Raw genomic sequence first — 16131 nt, forward strand, 5'->3', positions numbered from 1 at the left:
TGGGGGCCTTACCCTGCAATAAACTCTGAAATCTGTTTGGGCTGAACTGTTATGGCCTTGGGCCCTTGGCCATCAACATGAGCAGGACCCATGATAAACTGCTGGGGGGGGGGGGGGGGTGTTAGTCCATGTATGCAAAATATGTCTGCTCTGAAGAGAAAGAGCTCTCTTATGCCACCCATTGAAGGTGTCTTTTCTGTTGCTTGACCCCATAAAGAACCCTAAAACATGAATAGCCATTGTCAGCCAGGCCAGAATCTACTCCAAAAGAACCCATCTGTGGGCATCGGTTTTGGAGTCCTTGCCTCTCATCAGAACAGAGCAGGGTGCTGGCTGGTAGAGAGGCTTTTGACATGGATCTAGGGAAAATGCACCCTACTCTGTAATGATGAGGGGTAAGAGCCCTCAAAACTGTCTACAGATGGGACTCCTTCCATTTGGTTGAGATTTTGGTTTGGCTGCTAATCACTACTTAAAGGGGGTACAAGGGGTAATTGAAAAACATTTTTTTTTAAGTCAACTGGAACCAGAAAGTTAAAACAGATTTGTAAATTACTTCTATTAAAAAATCTCAACCCTTCCAGTACTTATCAGCTGCTGTTTGCTCCACAGGAAGTTCTTTTCTTTTTACATTTCTTTTCTGTCTGACCATAGTGCTCTCTGCTGACACCTGTCTGTCTGTCTCTTGAACTGTCCAGAGCAGGATAAGTTTGCTATGCGGATTTGCTCCTGCTCTTGACAGTTCCCGAGACAAAGGTGTCAGCAGAGAGCACTATGCTCAAACAGAAAAGAAATTTAAAAAGAAAAGAACTTCCTGTGGAGCATACAGCAGCTGATCAGTACTGGAAGGATTAAGATTTTTAAATAGATGTTTAACCTTTTTCTTTAAATATATCTCTTACATGGTGCTGCAAATGTATTTTTTTTTTTTTACTTCTAGTTATTTGTAATGAATACTGTACTGATATACTCTATAAACATAGATATTTAGTTATGTGTTAGATACATTTTCATCTTTATTCAGCTATATAAAATATTGTACATCGTGATCTCATTTGGAACTTGATACATTATTCTGTTCTTACTTATATTGTACAATCCATGATGTATTATTTATTGCCTAATGTAATACATGTTGTAAAATTTAATAAAAATATTATATAGAAGTAATTTACAAATCTGTTTAAAGTTCTGGCAACAGTTGATTTAAAAAAAAAAATGTTTCACTGGAGTACCCCTTTAAATAATTAGGCTCTTAAAGGGGTACTCCGCTGCCCTGTGTCGGAAGCTCCGCTCCCCAGCGTCCGGAAGTTTATTGTTCCGAACGCTGTGTGCGGGTTTCCGTGTTCAGGGCCGCCCCTCGTGACGTCACGCCCGCCCCCTCAACGAAAGTCAATGCGAAGGGGGCGCGATGGCCGTCACGCCCCCTTGCCATAGACTTTCGTTGAGGGGGGCGGGCATGACGTAACGAGGGGCAGCCCTGAACACGGAAGCCCGCACACAGCGTCCGGAACAATAAACTTCCGGACGCTGGGGAGTGGAGCTTCCGACACAGGGCAGCGGAGTACCCCTTTAAAGTGGTTGAGTATTGGCTAAATAGAAGTTTATTTCAATAGGTGGCACAAGAGAGTAAACTCTTTTTTTTTTTTTTTTTTTCCCTTGTGAAGGAAAGCTACTTTTGTACAGTTTTTTCCCCCAGGAAACATAAGGTTCCCTAACGCACTTGGTTATCTTCCCAAGGAGACATATAACCCCCTTAAATCCATCATGTTTGGCAGTACAGCATTTAGGAATGCTAGAAGCAGAAAGTTCCCTTTGAAATCAATTACATAAAAAATAAGATGTAATAGTTATTTTGTGAATCGAATCCCAACAAACAGACCCTAGTAGTGGTGAGTGTTTGGCTTCATAGTCATAGTCTAAATGGGTTTGTCTTCTACGGAATCATTCGGGCCCATTATTATGCAATTCTAATGCTACTCTGTCGACCTCCTTTATATATATATATATATATATATATATATATTGTATACTGTAGTGTGGACACAATTTTAATAAAGATCCTGTTCAATGTTATATTACAAGGTGGCCATTCAAATATAATATAGGTAAAGCGCCAGTATACCAGGGTGATAGCTGCCGCTGTTTGTTACCAGCTCTCCGCTCTGGCTTATAGAGAGGGGTGCTGACTTGGTTCACCCCTTGCGATGTTCATACCCCCCCACAGTACAGACGGGACAACCCTTATAAGGGTGCGTTCACACTGAGTAATTCAAGAACAATTTACTTGAGTAATTCCTCTTGAATTCTCTGCAACAAACTAATTCACATCTCCTCTGCCCATTGACTTTAATGTTTTTTCCGCTGTCCTGTTCGCACTGCGGAAATTCTGCTAGCATGAATTCCGAAGCTGAATTCCTTTCCGCTTGAAGAAAGATCATGTTCATTCTTCAAGCGGAATCCGCGAGCAAAATCCAATAGAAGTCAATGGTAAAAAAATAATTCTCTCCGACATAATTTTCGAGCGGAATTCAAGTGGAATTCGGAAAAGTAGATTAAATAGCCTCCTCCTCCATTCCTCTTCATTTCCGAAGGGAATTCCGCTTGATGGAGAAGGCAACAAATCCCTGACCGAAATTATTCCTCGTGAATTCCTCTTGAATTACTCAGTGTGAACGCACCCTAAATGTGTGCAATAGTAGATGAATGGCACTCACCAGTCTCCAGTGGGTAAAACGAAGAGCTTTAGTCAACCAAAGTGCACACGTACGCGGTGCTCTTCGTTTTACCCGCTGGAGACTGGTGCGTGCCATTCATCTACGATTGCACACACGTTTGGACTGTTTCCTGAATTGAGCACCCGTGTAACCAGGAGGGTTCGGCTGTAGTCGGAGTGGATTATAAAGTACAGGGGAGATACCTGCCAGTCATGCAGCGCCGAGCGCTGTTCCTTGTATAGAGACATCCCTTATAAATGCTTTAGCTTCCATTCTGTCATTTAATGACTCTCTTGTGGTAATTTTATATTTATGTGAAGTCATGGAGCAGCCCGGACCTCCCGCACTCGCCTTGTCTTACTGTGAAACCACAGATGTGGGCCTCAATGTTGCCTTTCTTGTTAGGCGTCATTATAGATGTTCTCTTTCCTTCCTCTCATCCTTCACTGAGACCCATCAAAAATACACATGGCCTTTTCTCTGGGCTTCCACCACTTTATCACCAGAGAGCTACATACAAACAACCTGTGTGTCATGACACGGCCCAGACCTCACACGTGTACCTTCTCCCATCTGTCTGCTCTTGCACCCTGCATGTGTGTTGTTGGAGCGATCAGTTTTTGACTCTGGGACAGCACAGAAGCTTCTCCACGTGTGTTTGCTGAACCTAAAAGAAAAACACTGGAAGTTGAGAAATTGACTGAGCTTGACCTCTCACCTTCCTAACCCCTTGCACTTCCCATTCCAAGGAAAAGTGTTTCTCTATCTCTGCTTCTGTACCAGATGCCGTGTTGGCAATAGGGGGTTGCAATGTGGGGGGAAATGTCATGACAGTCATAGTTCTTTCATAGCACAGATGAAGATATATTTACTGAGTCAATGACAACATTGAATTGCCATATTGTTTCATAGGTGGCAGATACAGATGTGAGCTGCATATATATATACATATATATATATATATATATGGCAGTCACAATCTATTATTTAGGCTACATCTACCTGACAACGGATTTAAAATTGTAATTTCTACTTGTAATTTACCCATAAGGCAATGTTCTCCAACCTGTGAGTCTCCAGCTTTGGCCAAATAACTACCACCATGCCCTGAAAGCCTTTGGTTGGATACTAGGTAATATGATTTGCCTTGGTAAACCCAGTACAGTGACCCCTCGACCTACGATGGCCCCGACATACGATCATTTCAATGTACGATGGTCTCTCAGAGGCAGCATCAACATACGATGCTTTTGTATGTCGGGGCCATTGCATAAACGGCTATCCGGCAGCGCAGACTGCTTCAGCAGCCACCGGATAGCCGTTTACGATGCCCTGTGTGGTCCGCTGACTATCACTTACCTGTCCTCGGGGCTCCGGAGTGTCCTCTTTGGGATCCTCTGCATCGTCGGCGCTCTCCATCGACGTCATCACGTTGCTGCACACACCGTCCCGTCATCCAACAGGAGCAGCGTGCGTAGCGACGTGATGGCGGCGACGAAGCGTGCGGATGCCGGGGAAGCGGAAGCCTTACCGGAGCGTCGGGGACACCTCGGCGACAGCGATGGACGGCGACATCCCGGGCAGCGGTGACGAGCAGTGATGATCCGGAGCGGCGGGGACAGGTGAGTACAACTTCCTCTAACAGTGGTCTTCAACCTGCGGACCTCCCAGATGTTGCAAAACTACAACACCCAGCATGCCCGGACAGCCAACGGCTGTCCGGGCATGCTGGGTGTTGTAGTTTTGCAACATCTGGAGGTCCGCAGGTTGTAGACCACTGTCCTATACTTTACATTGCACGGATTCCTCAACATACGATGGTTTCAACAAATGATGGTCCGTTTGGAACGGATTACCATCGTATGTTGAGGGACCACTGTATATGGCAGTTTTCAGTAATCATTCAGTAAACCTGCAACATGTGGAGCCTGCATGGTTCTACTGGTCTCCATAGAACTCTACGTTTGCTTCAATAGTGCCAAAAAAGCTGTAAGGGCAAGTTCACACACGTTGAATATTGCAGTTGAGTTGTTGCACAGAAAATATCTGCAACATATAGATGAGATTTTATCTGTGCAAACCTGAAACAAATCTGTTTGTTATTAATTTGCCCTAAAGTAGAATGGATCTTTTTCCTGTAAACCCAGATCTTCACTTATGGATTAATTTAATTTACTAATTTTAATTGTTTATATTAATAATTTAAGATACTGATAATAATAGTTATAAAAAATAATATTATCATTATTATAACTCACAGCAATCCCTGTCCCCATTAGGGTTCACAAATTCCAAATTAATTTGTGAACTCTAATATTAGTATGTATTTGCAGTGTAGAAAGAAACAGGAATAGCCAAAACAGAGAATCTATAATTCCCATAAAATGTTGCCCTTGATCGGATTCAAACCCAAGATCCCAGCGCTGCAAGTGCAACTGTGCTGCGAAATGTGTCTGCCTATATCTATAGATAAATCCTACTATATCAAGCAGCTGCCCCCTTCCGGGCCTATATAAGCCATATTTGCCAACAATCCAGGTTACCACAGGACTGTTTTTGAAATGCAACCCCAAAAAGGATGACAATCAGAGATATGAAAAAGAAATAGAAAATAGCCATCAACCCTTCCTCCTTAGGAAAAAATGGATACCTGAAGAAGCCGGACCGGCCTTGAAACTCGTTGTGCAGTTAAAGGGTACCTCTCATCAAATAAACTTTTGATATATTTTAGATTAATGAATGTTGAATAACTTTCCAATAGCATGTTAATGAAAAATATGCTTCTTTCTATTGTATTTTTCCCGATCAGTCCTGTCAGCAAGCATTTCTGACTCATGCTGGAGTCCTAAACACTCAGAGCTGCCAGCCTGCTTTGTTCACAGCCAAACAGGCTGTGAACAAAGCAGGCTGGCAGCTCTGAGTGTTCTCCTTTGTGAACAAAGCAGGCTGGCAGCTCTGAGTGTTCTCCTTTGTGAACAAAGCAGACTGGCAGCTCGTAGTGTTTAGGACTCCGGCATGAGTCTGAAATGCTTGCTGCCAGGACTGGTAGGGAGACCCCTAGTGGTAATTTCTTCAAAGTGGAAAATTAAATAGAAAGAAGCATATTTTTTTATAACATGCAATTGTGAAGTTATTCTGCATACATTAATCTATAATATATCAAAAGTTTTTTTGATGAGAGGTACCCTTTAAATAAATACCACTTATATTTTATGAAGTAATTGGGATTTTCTAGGGGCAGAGACAATTTTTTCCTGAGGAGGAAGCGTTGGTGGCTATTTCCTATTGTCTTCTCGCCGGGAGTCTGTTTGGGGAGGAGCAGCAGCCCTACTGTGGTTCGATTGTGAACCCATGTATGCGATTATACCAGTTGTGCCAGATTTTGCACTACTCATATAGGTGAGTGGATTCTTGCATTGATGCTCTACTCACTGTTACTGAGAATTTTACTCATGGGAGCGCTTTGCTTTTGCTATCTGTTTCTATTGATATGAAAAGGGGACGTCTAGCCCTTTTAGGTGGGCCAGTGTGTACACTAAAAGCACACCCATCTGTTAGGTCGGTACTCCTTTAAGAAGCCTATTACATGGCTCGACTATCATGCAGGCAGGGCCATTCAACCGGATGCTGGACAATTTCTGTGGTCCTTTTACTTCCATTATTCATCAACACATCCCCTATTTCACAGGTAGATGTGCTGCCAATTTGTTAGCCTGCTAAAATGATGTCATCAGTTGACGAACGAGTGTTTTTTGTGCCCAATATATGGGGCAGTAGGGACGTGTTTGCCTAATAATTGTCCAGTGTAATTTACTTCCTGTTTTGGGGGCGGGATATGGGTTGGCAGGGCGTAACTATAAATATACCAGTTGTGACCAGATTACGGATTTAGAATTTGGAGCAAGGGAGCTTCATGTTACAGAGGGTCCAGCACTACGTTGCAAGCAGCTTTATTGAAGATACATCACACCATAAAAATGACAGTCAGTCAGACATGTTTCGAGCGCAAGCGCTCTTCCTCGGTGACCACCGAGGAAGAGCGCTTGCGCTCGAAACATGTCTGACTGACTGTCATTTTTATGGTGTGATGTATCTTCAATAAAGCTACTTGCAACGAAGTGCTGGACCCTCCGTACATTCTTTCTTCAATATTGGATGCCTTGCCGGGCACCGGTCCGAGCACCGTACATCAGGGAAGGTGAGCTGGATCACTCACTTGTTTGTTGCAGCTTCATGTTACACCCGAGACTAAATCTTTGAAGTTAAACGGGTTATCCAGGAAAAAACTTTTTTTCATAGATCAACTGGCTCCAGAAAGTTAAACAGATTTGTAAATAACTTCTATTAAAAAAATCTTAATCCTTTCAGTACTTATGTGCTTCTGAAGTTAAGGTTGTTCTTTTCTGTCTAAGTGCTCTCTGATGACATGTGTCTCAGGAACCGCCCAGTTTAGAAGAGGTTTGCTATGGGGATTTGCTTCTAAACTGGGCGGTTCCCGAGACACATGTCATCAGAGAGCACTTAGACAGAAAAGAACAACCTTAACTTCAGAAGCTCATAAGTACTGAAAGGATTAAGATTTTTTAATAGAAGTAATTTACAAATCTGTTTAACTTTCTGGAGCCAGTTGATATATAAAAGAACGTTTTTTTTTCCTGGATAACCCCTTTAAGTAAAATGAGATAAGACAAATATTGTAATAATGTCCTGAAGAGTCTGGGTTACAATATATGGTTCTATGTAACCAAAAAATATGGGCTCAATTGTCACTCTAAACTATTCAGGGTCCATAAATCATAAACAGAAAAATCTAACACTGAGACATATATTGCAAACGATAATCTTTATTGAACACAAAAATATAAAAACATTTTAAAAGACCAGCAACAGTCAGACTGCAGGACTTGCTGAAGCAGAAAGAATACCATGTAGATGATATATTGCACATAGATTACTACAGTGATCCCTCAACTTACAATGGCCTCAACATACAATAGTTTCAACAAACAATGGTCTTTTCTGGATCATTGTAACTTGAAACCGGACTCAACATACAATGTACAGACAGTCCAGAAGAAACGTGTCAATGGCTGGAAGAACCGACCAATCAGAATGGACATTCACTGGTAAAACCCCGTATTCCTAAAGTGCATGTACTGACTGGATGTCTGGTAGCGCCCCCTACAGTACAGGGAGGTATTACATGTTCTGTACTCTTTACCTGTGCCACAGTTAGCTGCTCCTTTGGACACCAGGTGGGGACGGCTCCATTTTACTTTTTTAGGACATTACCTGTACTGTACAGGACCCTGAAGAAGCTTCTGTCCTCTACATAGACTAGTGTTTCCCAAGCAGGGTGCCTCCAGCTTTTGCAAAACTACAACTTCCAGCATGCCCGGACAGCCGAAGGCTGTCCGGGCATGCTGGAAGTTGTAGTTTTGCAACAGCTGGAGCCACCCTGCTTGGGAAACACTGACATAGACAGTGATTTACAGCTCCCATCAGATCTTTATTACTTTTATATGTAAGGATTTGCTTTATCTATATTAGTTATCTACTTATTTTTGTTTAATCCTCATTTTTTCCTATTTTTGGATGAGATTTTGGTGGCTTCAGAACCAATTACCAGGTTTTCATAGAGTTATGGTCTCAACATACAATGGTTTCAACATACAATGGTCGTCCTGGAACCGATTAATATTGTAACTTGAGGGACTACTGTATTGCCCAAATACATATAACAATATATTGCACCTCTATAAAGAGCCCATTTTTTTTTTCTCTCCTTCTGACAAGTGGTGGGGGAGGGGGGGGGTTGTGTAATTCTATTGTATTTTTATTTTTTTTTTGAAATTTGTAATAATAATACAAATTTAGTAAAATAAAAAAATAAATAAAAAAGAGCCCATGGACGGGCAAATATATTCTAGACGAAATAAAGTGCCAGTGAGCAATAAATAAATAGATATAATAGGTGGTAAGACACAGAGACACAAATAGAAAACACAGAGTCCAGAGAGGGAGAGAGTCACGAATGTGAATAAATCCCAGCGGAATCGCAAAGCAGGCACCAAACTAACAGGTTGCCGGTCTATTTGTGTCTTACCACCTATTATATCTATTTATTTGTTGCTCACTGGCACTTTATTTCGTCTATAAGTGGACCCCATTGTATATTGAGTCCAAAACTCTTTGGAAAACTAGCGATTGGTATCGAAGCCTCAAAGATGTCATCCCAAAATAAGAAAAAAACCTTAGAGAAAATTAGGCAAATACCGTATTTATCGGCGTATAACACGCACTTTTTAGGCAAAAATTTTTAGCCTAAAGTCTATGTGCGTGTTATACGCCGATACACCCCCAGGAAAGGCAGGGGGAGAGTGGCCGTCGCTGCCCGCTTCTCTCCCCCTGCCTTTCCTGGGGTCTAGAGCGCTGCTGCCGGCCCTTCTCTCCCCCTGGCTATCGGCGCCGCTGCCCGTTCTGTCCCCCTGACTATCGGTGCCGGCGCCCCATTGCCGGCGCCGATAGCCAGGGGGAGAGAAGTGGCGCCGACAGCCAGGGGAAGAGAAGGGGCAGCGGCACCCATTGCCGGCGCCGCTGCCCCGTTGCCTCCCCCCCCATCCCCGGTGGCATAATTACCTGTTGCCGGGGTCGGGTCCGCGCTGCTGCAGGCCTCCGGCGTGCGTCCCCTGCGTCGTTGCTATGCACGGCGCGGCGCACTGACGTCATGCGCCGCACCGTGCAGCGCATAGCAACGACGCAGGGGACGCACGCCGGAGGCCTGCAGCAGCGTGGACCCTGGCAACAGGTAATTATGCCACCGGGGATGGGGGGAGGCAACGGGGCAGCGGTGCCGGCAATGGGTGCCGCTGCCCCTTCTCTCCCCCTGGCTGTCGGCACCGCTTCTCTCCCCCTGGCTATCGGCGCCGGCAATGGGGCGCCGGCACCGATAGTCAGGGGGACAGAACGGGCAGCGGCGCCGATAGCCAGGGGGAGAGAAGGGCCGGCAGCAGGGCTCTAGACCCCAGGAAAGGCAGGGGGAGAGAAGCGGGCAGCGACGGCCTCTCTCCCCCTGCCTTTCCTGGGAGTGTATCGGGGTATACACGCGCACACACGCACCCTCATTTTACCATGGATATTTGGGTAAAAAACTTTTTTTACCCAAATATCCTTGGTAAAATGAGGGTGCGTGTTATAGGCCAGTGCGTGGTATACCCCGATAAATACGGTATCTAATACAGCGACAGCACATCCTTACATATCAAAGTGATATCTAGCTGCTATGAGCTTAAAAACCCTTATACATAGATAGCAGGGGCTTCTTCAAGGTACAGTACACTAGACATGATGTACCAGAAAAACAAGATCGAACCGGCCACCCTGGTGTCCAAGGGATCAGCTTATCCTGGCACAGGTTAAGGGGGTATTCCAGGAAAAAAACTTTTTTTTAATATAGATCAACTGGCTCCAGAAAGATTTGTATATTACTTCTATAAAAAAAATCTTATTCCTTCCAGTAGTTATCAGCTGCTGAAGTTGAGTTGTTCTTTTCTGTCTGACAACAGTGCTCTCTGCTGACATCTCTGTCTGTCTCAGGAACTGTCCAAAGTAGGAGAAAATCCCCATAGGAAACCACTTCTGCTCTGGACATTTCCCGAGGCTGACAGAGGTGTCAGCAGCGAGTACTGTTGTCAGACAGAAAAGAACAACTCAACTTCGGCAGCTGATGACTAATGGAAGGATTAAGATTTTTTAATAGAAGAAATTTACAAATATGTTTAACTTTCTGCAGCCAGTTGATATTAAAAAAGTTTTTTCCTGGAATACCCCTTTAAAGGACAATATCGGAGATGTAGTACTGCATTGTACTGTAGAGAGGTGCTAGTGGGCCCTAATTAGTGCATGCATTTAAAGGGGTCCCGCCCCTAGACATCTTATACCCTATCCAAATGATAGGGGATAAGATGTCTGATCGGGAGGGTCCTACCACTGGGAACCCCCGCGATCTCCTCCATGCCACCCTGGCATTCTGAACTTTTTGTTCCAAATGCTAGGTTCGGGGCCGTGGCCGTGAATTCACGCCATTCCCCCTCCATTCAAGTCTATGGGAGGGGGGGGGGGGGGGGGTGACAGCTCATAAACATGAATGGAGGGGGTGTGACATGATGTGACGATCCCCCACCATGGGAACCCAGCGTTCTAAACATACTAATCGCTTAGATAGGGGATAAGTTGTCTTGGGGTGGAGTTCCCCTTTTCAGTATATGGGTGTTTTAGCACCAAAATAGCAGATTGGACTGGCTGTAGCATTGTATGTTGAGTATGGTTTCAAATTACATTGGTCAAGAAAAGACCGTTGTATGGTGAAAATATTGAGGCCATTGTAACTTGAGGAATCACCATATTTCTGTGAACAAATACAGCATTCCTGATCACTATGATAAGCAGTCCGGCTGTAAGAAGGAAAACCCCAGATAAAGAAGCCGACCCTTCCAGAGTCCCCGATTACTGGTGCAGAGCTCGTGGGGACATGGCCATCTGCCATTTTATTGTGTCCTCTGGCGCTCTCTTTAAACATTTTAACAGCATCTTATTTTACCAGTCTAGAGAACAAGACCAAACTTATAAAGGAAAAGAGAGAATTCACATAAAAACCCTGTGATACCCTGTTAAACTGCTTGTGGATCACTATAAGAGCAAATATAGTCTGTTTAATACGAGTATCAACTGATCCTTACGAAACCGGTCCAATTACCTCCTCGTTAACAGGTTTGTTCATTAAACTCCAGTCTATGTTCTGCACTGTAACGTGTGCCTCTAATCATTTTATGGGACACAGATGACATCAGCAGCTATGATGTCATCGTCAGGTCCGTGCATTACTCTTCTTGTATACATTTAGCTTTTGGAGTTCGGCAGTATGGACTCCTAAATATATTTGTTCCCATTAAAAAGACATTCCTACTAAAATCAGGAACCTGACCTTGAGGAAGCCCCGGAGTTATCTTACTATCAAATCTTCCAATATTATATGAAGCTGCTTCTGATTCATCAGTTATCTATATTACAGGTGCTTAAAGAGTACCTGTCACCAAACTAAACTTTTAACATATTGTTCCTTATGTAACTGTAAGACACTTTGCTATTTACTTGCTGTTAAAATTTTCAACCTTTTATATGTTTTTAATGTGATTGAAAAAATGGCCACTAGGTGTCTCTATTCTGTTCCCTGCACAAGTCTAACAGTTAGTTTGGTCTCCTCCCCGCCTGACAGGAGACCAAACTTAGGAATTGCTTGCAGGACATGGTTTTTGTGAAACTGTCTGGAACATGGCTCTTTTCTGTGACCACGCCCACTTTTCCTGACAGACACATCCCTTTTTCGTGTTTTTTCAATAAAATGGAGAGTTGGTTGGGTTTTTCATTTCTGGCGCAGACAGAACTCTGGCACAACGAAACGAATTCTGGCACACGTCGGGTTTACAATAGTAAATCAAGGCCAATGTGAGCAATGGGAAAGATATGATACAGAGCTTTTAAAAGCTCGTAAAAAAAATTTTTAAGGACTGGAGGGGTGTTGGGAGTTATATAATCTGTAAATAATCTGAGTTACTTTAGAAAATATGGTTTGATGACAGACTGCAGATCCTGAAATACATTAAAGGGGTACAACTGGTGCCAGAAAGTTAAACAGATTTGTAAATTACTTCTATTAAAAAATCTTAATCCTTCCAGTATTTATTAGCTGCTGAATACTACAGAGGAAATTATTTTCTTTTTGGAACACAGTGCTCTCTGCTGACATATCTGTCCATTTTAAGAACTGTCCAGAGTAGGAGAAAATCCCCTTAGCAAATATATGCTGCTCTGGACAGTTCCTAAAATGGACAGAGATGTCAGCAGAGAGCACTGTGCTCATGATGTCACCAGAGAGCACTGTGTTCCAAAAAGAAAATAATTTCCTCTGTAAGTATTCAGCAGCTAATAAGTACTGGAAGGATTAAGATTTTTTAATAGAAGTAATTTACAAATCTGTTTAACTTTCTTGCACCAGTTGATTTAAAAAAAAAAAAAAAGTTTTCCACCGGAGCACCCCTTTAATGTCTGCATTCATATACAATTAGAGAGGTTTAATCCTCTACCCCTAATTGAATGGGGTGGTAGCACGCATGCTTCACTACCGCTCCATTCATTCCCTATGGAACTTCTGAACATTACTAAACTCTGCTAAATTTGGAAGTTCCATAGTCTGTGAATTTAGTGGTGCTGTTCCATTCTCTCGGGGGACATATGACCTCCGTTCTCATGATCGGTGGGGAACCCATTAGTCAGACCTCCACTGATCAGCTGTTTATAGGGGATAACTTTTAATCTTGGGCTCCACCCAGCACCATCATTACTAGCGGATAACATCAGTTTCCTAACAAAGGACGCAGGTTGTGATAATTGCAAAAAATTTATCCTCAGTGACTTTTTTTCCATTAAGGTCGGGGTAATGCAATGATTTTACTGCAACATAGTTTGTAAGGTTGAAAAAAAAGACCATCGAACAGTCCATCGAGTTCAACCTAAAACCCTACTGTGTTCCAGAGGAATCCAAATGTTCCTGTGGCATACCTGCGCCTGCTACCACTCTGCTTTAGAGTCGTGATGATCCTGTAGTTTTTACAGTCTAATTGTAAATTAAAAAAGAGCAGGATGAGCAGCACTATACAGTGGGGCAAAAAAGTCAGTATTTAGTCAGCCACCAATTGTGCAAGTCCTCTCACTTGAAAATTACAGGCCTCTCTCATCTTTTTATCATAGGTATACCTCAACTATGAGAGACATAATGAGACAAAAAAAATCCATATAATCCCATTGTCTGATTTTTAAAGAATTTATTTGCAAATTATGGTGGAAAATAAGTATTTGGTCACGTACAAACAAGCAAGATTTCTGTCTCTCACAGACCTGTAACAACTTCTTTAAGAGTCTCCTCTGTCCTCCACTCGTTACCTGTATTAATGGCACCTGTTTGAACTTATCAGTATAAAAGACACCTGTCCACAACCTCAAACAGTCACACTCCAAACTCCACTATGGCCAAGACCAAAGAGCTGTCGAAGGACACCAGAACCAAAATTGTAGACCTGCACCAGGCTGGGGAGACTGAATCTGCAATAGGCAAGCAGCTTGGTGTGAAGAAATCAACTGTGGGAGCAATTATTAGAAAATGGAAGACATACAAGACCACTGATAATCTTCCTCGATCTGGGGCTTTACGCAAGAGCTCACTCTGTGGTGTCAAAATGATCACAAGAACAGTGAGCAAAAATCCAAGAAACACACGGGGGGACCTAGTGAATGACCTGCAGAGAGCTGGGACCAAAGTAACAAAAGCTGCCATCAGTAACACGCTACGTCCCCAGGGACTCAAATCATGCAGTGCCAGACGTGTGTCTCCCTGCTTAAGCCAGTACATGTTGGGGCCTGTCTGAAGTTTGCTAGAGAGCATTTGGATGATCCAGAAGAGTATTGGGAGAATGTCATATGGTCAGATGTAACCAAAGTAGAATATTTTGGTAAAAACTCAAATCATTATGTTGGAGGAGAAAGAATGCTGAGTTGCATCCAAGGAACACCATACCTACTGTGAAGCATGGGGGTGAAAACATCATGCTCTGGGGCTGTTTTTCTGCAAAGGCACCAGGACAACTGATCAGTCTAAAGGAAAGAATTAATGGGACCATGTATCGTGAGATTTTGAGTGAAAACCTCCTTCCATCAGCAAGGGCATTGAAGATGAAACGTGCCTGGGTCTTTCAGCATGACAGTGATCCCAAACACTCCACCCGGGCAAGGAGTGGCTTCGTAAGAAGCATTTCAAGGTCCTGGAGTGACCTAGCCAGTCTCCAGATCTCACCCACCTAGAAAACCTTTGGAGGGAGTTGAAAGTCTGTGTTGCCTAGCGACAGCCCCAAAACATCACTGCTCTAGAGGAGATCTACATGGAGGAATGGGCCAAAATACCAGCAACAGTGTGTGAAAACCCTATGGAGACTTACAGAAAACGTTTGACCTGTCATTGCCAACAAAGGGTATATAACAAAGTATTGAGATAAACTTTTGTAAACAAATACTTATTTTCCACCATAATTTGCAAATAAATTCTTTAAAAATCAGACAATGTGATTTTATGTATTTTTTTTCTCATTTAAGTGGGAAAACTTGCACAATTGGTGGCTGACTAAATACTTTTTTTCCCCACTATAGGTCCCTCCTATGCACCTCTCCAGTAACGCATTCTCCTAACCGGTGGGTCCGACCTCTGGGATTCCCATTGGTCAAAAACAAGTGGGCGGTGTATTTGCCCGTCGTAACAGAGAGGTGGTTGAACATGTGTGCTACCACTTCATTCACTCTCTATGGCAGTGTTTGCCAACCAGTGTGCCTCCAGCTGTATCAAAACTACAAATCCCTGTATGCCCAGACAGCCTTTGGCTGTCCGGGCATGCTGGGAAATGTAAAAAGAAATCCAAAAAAGAAATGCATTTCCTCACTATGACCACAGTGTTCTCTGCTGACCTCTGCTGTCCATTTTACGAACTGTCCAGAGCAGCATATGTTTGTTATGGGGATTTTTTTCTGCTCTGGACAGTTCATGAAATGGACAGCAGAATAGAAGTGATTTACAAATCTGTTTAACTTTCTGGCACCAGTTGATTTAAAAAAAATAAGTTTTCCACGGGAGTACCCCTTTAAGTGACACATCTGTCCCTATATATGCACACACATAACGCTGTTCCCGGCAGCTTTAAATACTATTATGTTGTTTTTTTTTCTAGTAAATCATAATTTCCCACATTACCTAACCCTGACTCTGTTTGTTGTTGCCTGTGGGTTGGGCAGCATGAAACAGCTGTATGGTTCCCTTTAAGTGACATCACTGCTTGGAATCTATGGGCGTCTCCAGTTTTTAAAAATGTAAAGAAACTACACTAAGGAATAAATAAAACCATGAATTACATATTTTCTGGTTAAATAACTCACCAGGTGTCACAATCCTATACACCATGATAACTTTGTGTAAGTTGTTTAATTGAAATTATTTATGGTGTCTACACCAGTTCCCGCTGCAGTTCTGGCCCTTCTCAGCAGGACATGTCACAGTATACCCGGACCCTTGCCGTCTTATTATTCATTCGGCATTAGTGATGACGTACAGTATTGTCATAATCTTCCTTATTTATCCACCAGGGGGTGCTGCTGCTCTACTTCCTCATGTTGCGTCCACATGTCATAGGTTGCAGTGCCTACAGTCATGTCTAGATGTCAAGAAGAACATCTTTAACCATATGTATTATTCCAGCCATGTGCTACTTACATACAGGTTCTCATTTACAGTAACTCTACAACCACATAACTGGATGGT

At 43.0% G+C, this 16131-nt stretch overlaps 1 protein-coding gene and 1 long non-coding RNA gene across 3 annotated transcripts in view; one reads left to right on the forward strand and one right to left on the reverse strand.

Annotated features, from left to right (window-relative positions):
- The window catches only part of SLC25A21 (solute carrier family 25 member 21), a 280764-nt gene that overhangs the window by 112907 nt on the left and 151726 nt on the right, over positions 1–16131 (forward strand). The window lies entirely within an intron of this gene.
- Positions 3195–16131, reverse strand: part of LOC130295457 (uncharacterized) — a 50035-nt gene continuing 37098 nt past the window's right edge. For both annotated transcript variants that reach the window (XR_008848836.1, XR_008848834.1), the window contains exon 3: positions 3195–3384. This is a non-coding gene — a long non-coding RNA (uncharacterized LOC130295457). The remainder of the gene's footprint in view (positions 3385–16131) is intronic.

Source organism: Hyla sarda, chromosome 11 (genome assembly GCF_029499605.1).
Source record: "Hyla sarda isolate aHylSar1 chromosome 11, aHylSar1.hap1, whole genome shotgun sequence".
Lineage (NCBI taxonomy): Eukaryota > Metazoa > Chordata > Amphibia > Anura > Hylidae > Hyla > Hyla sarda.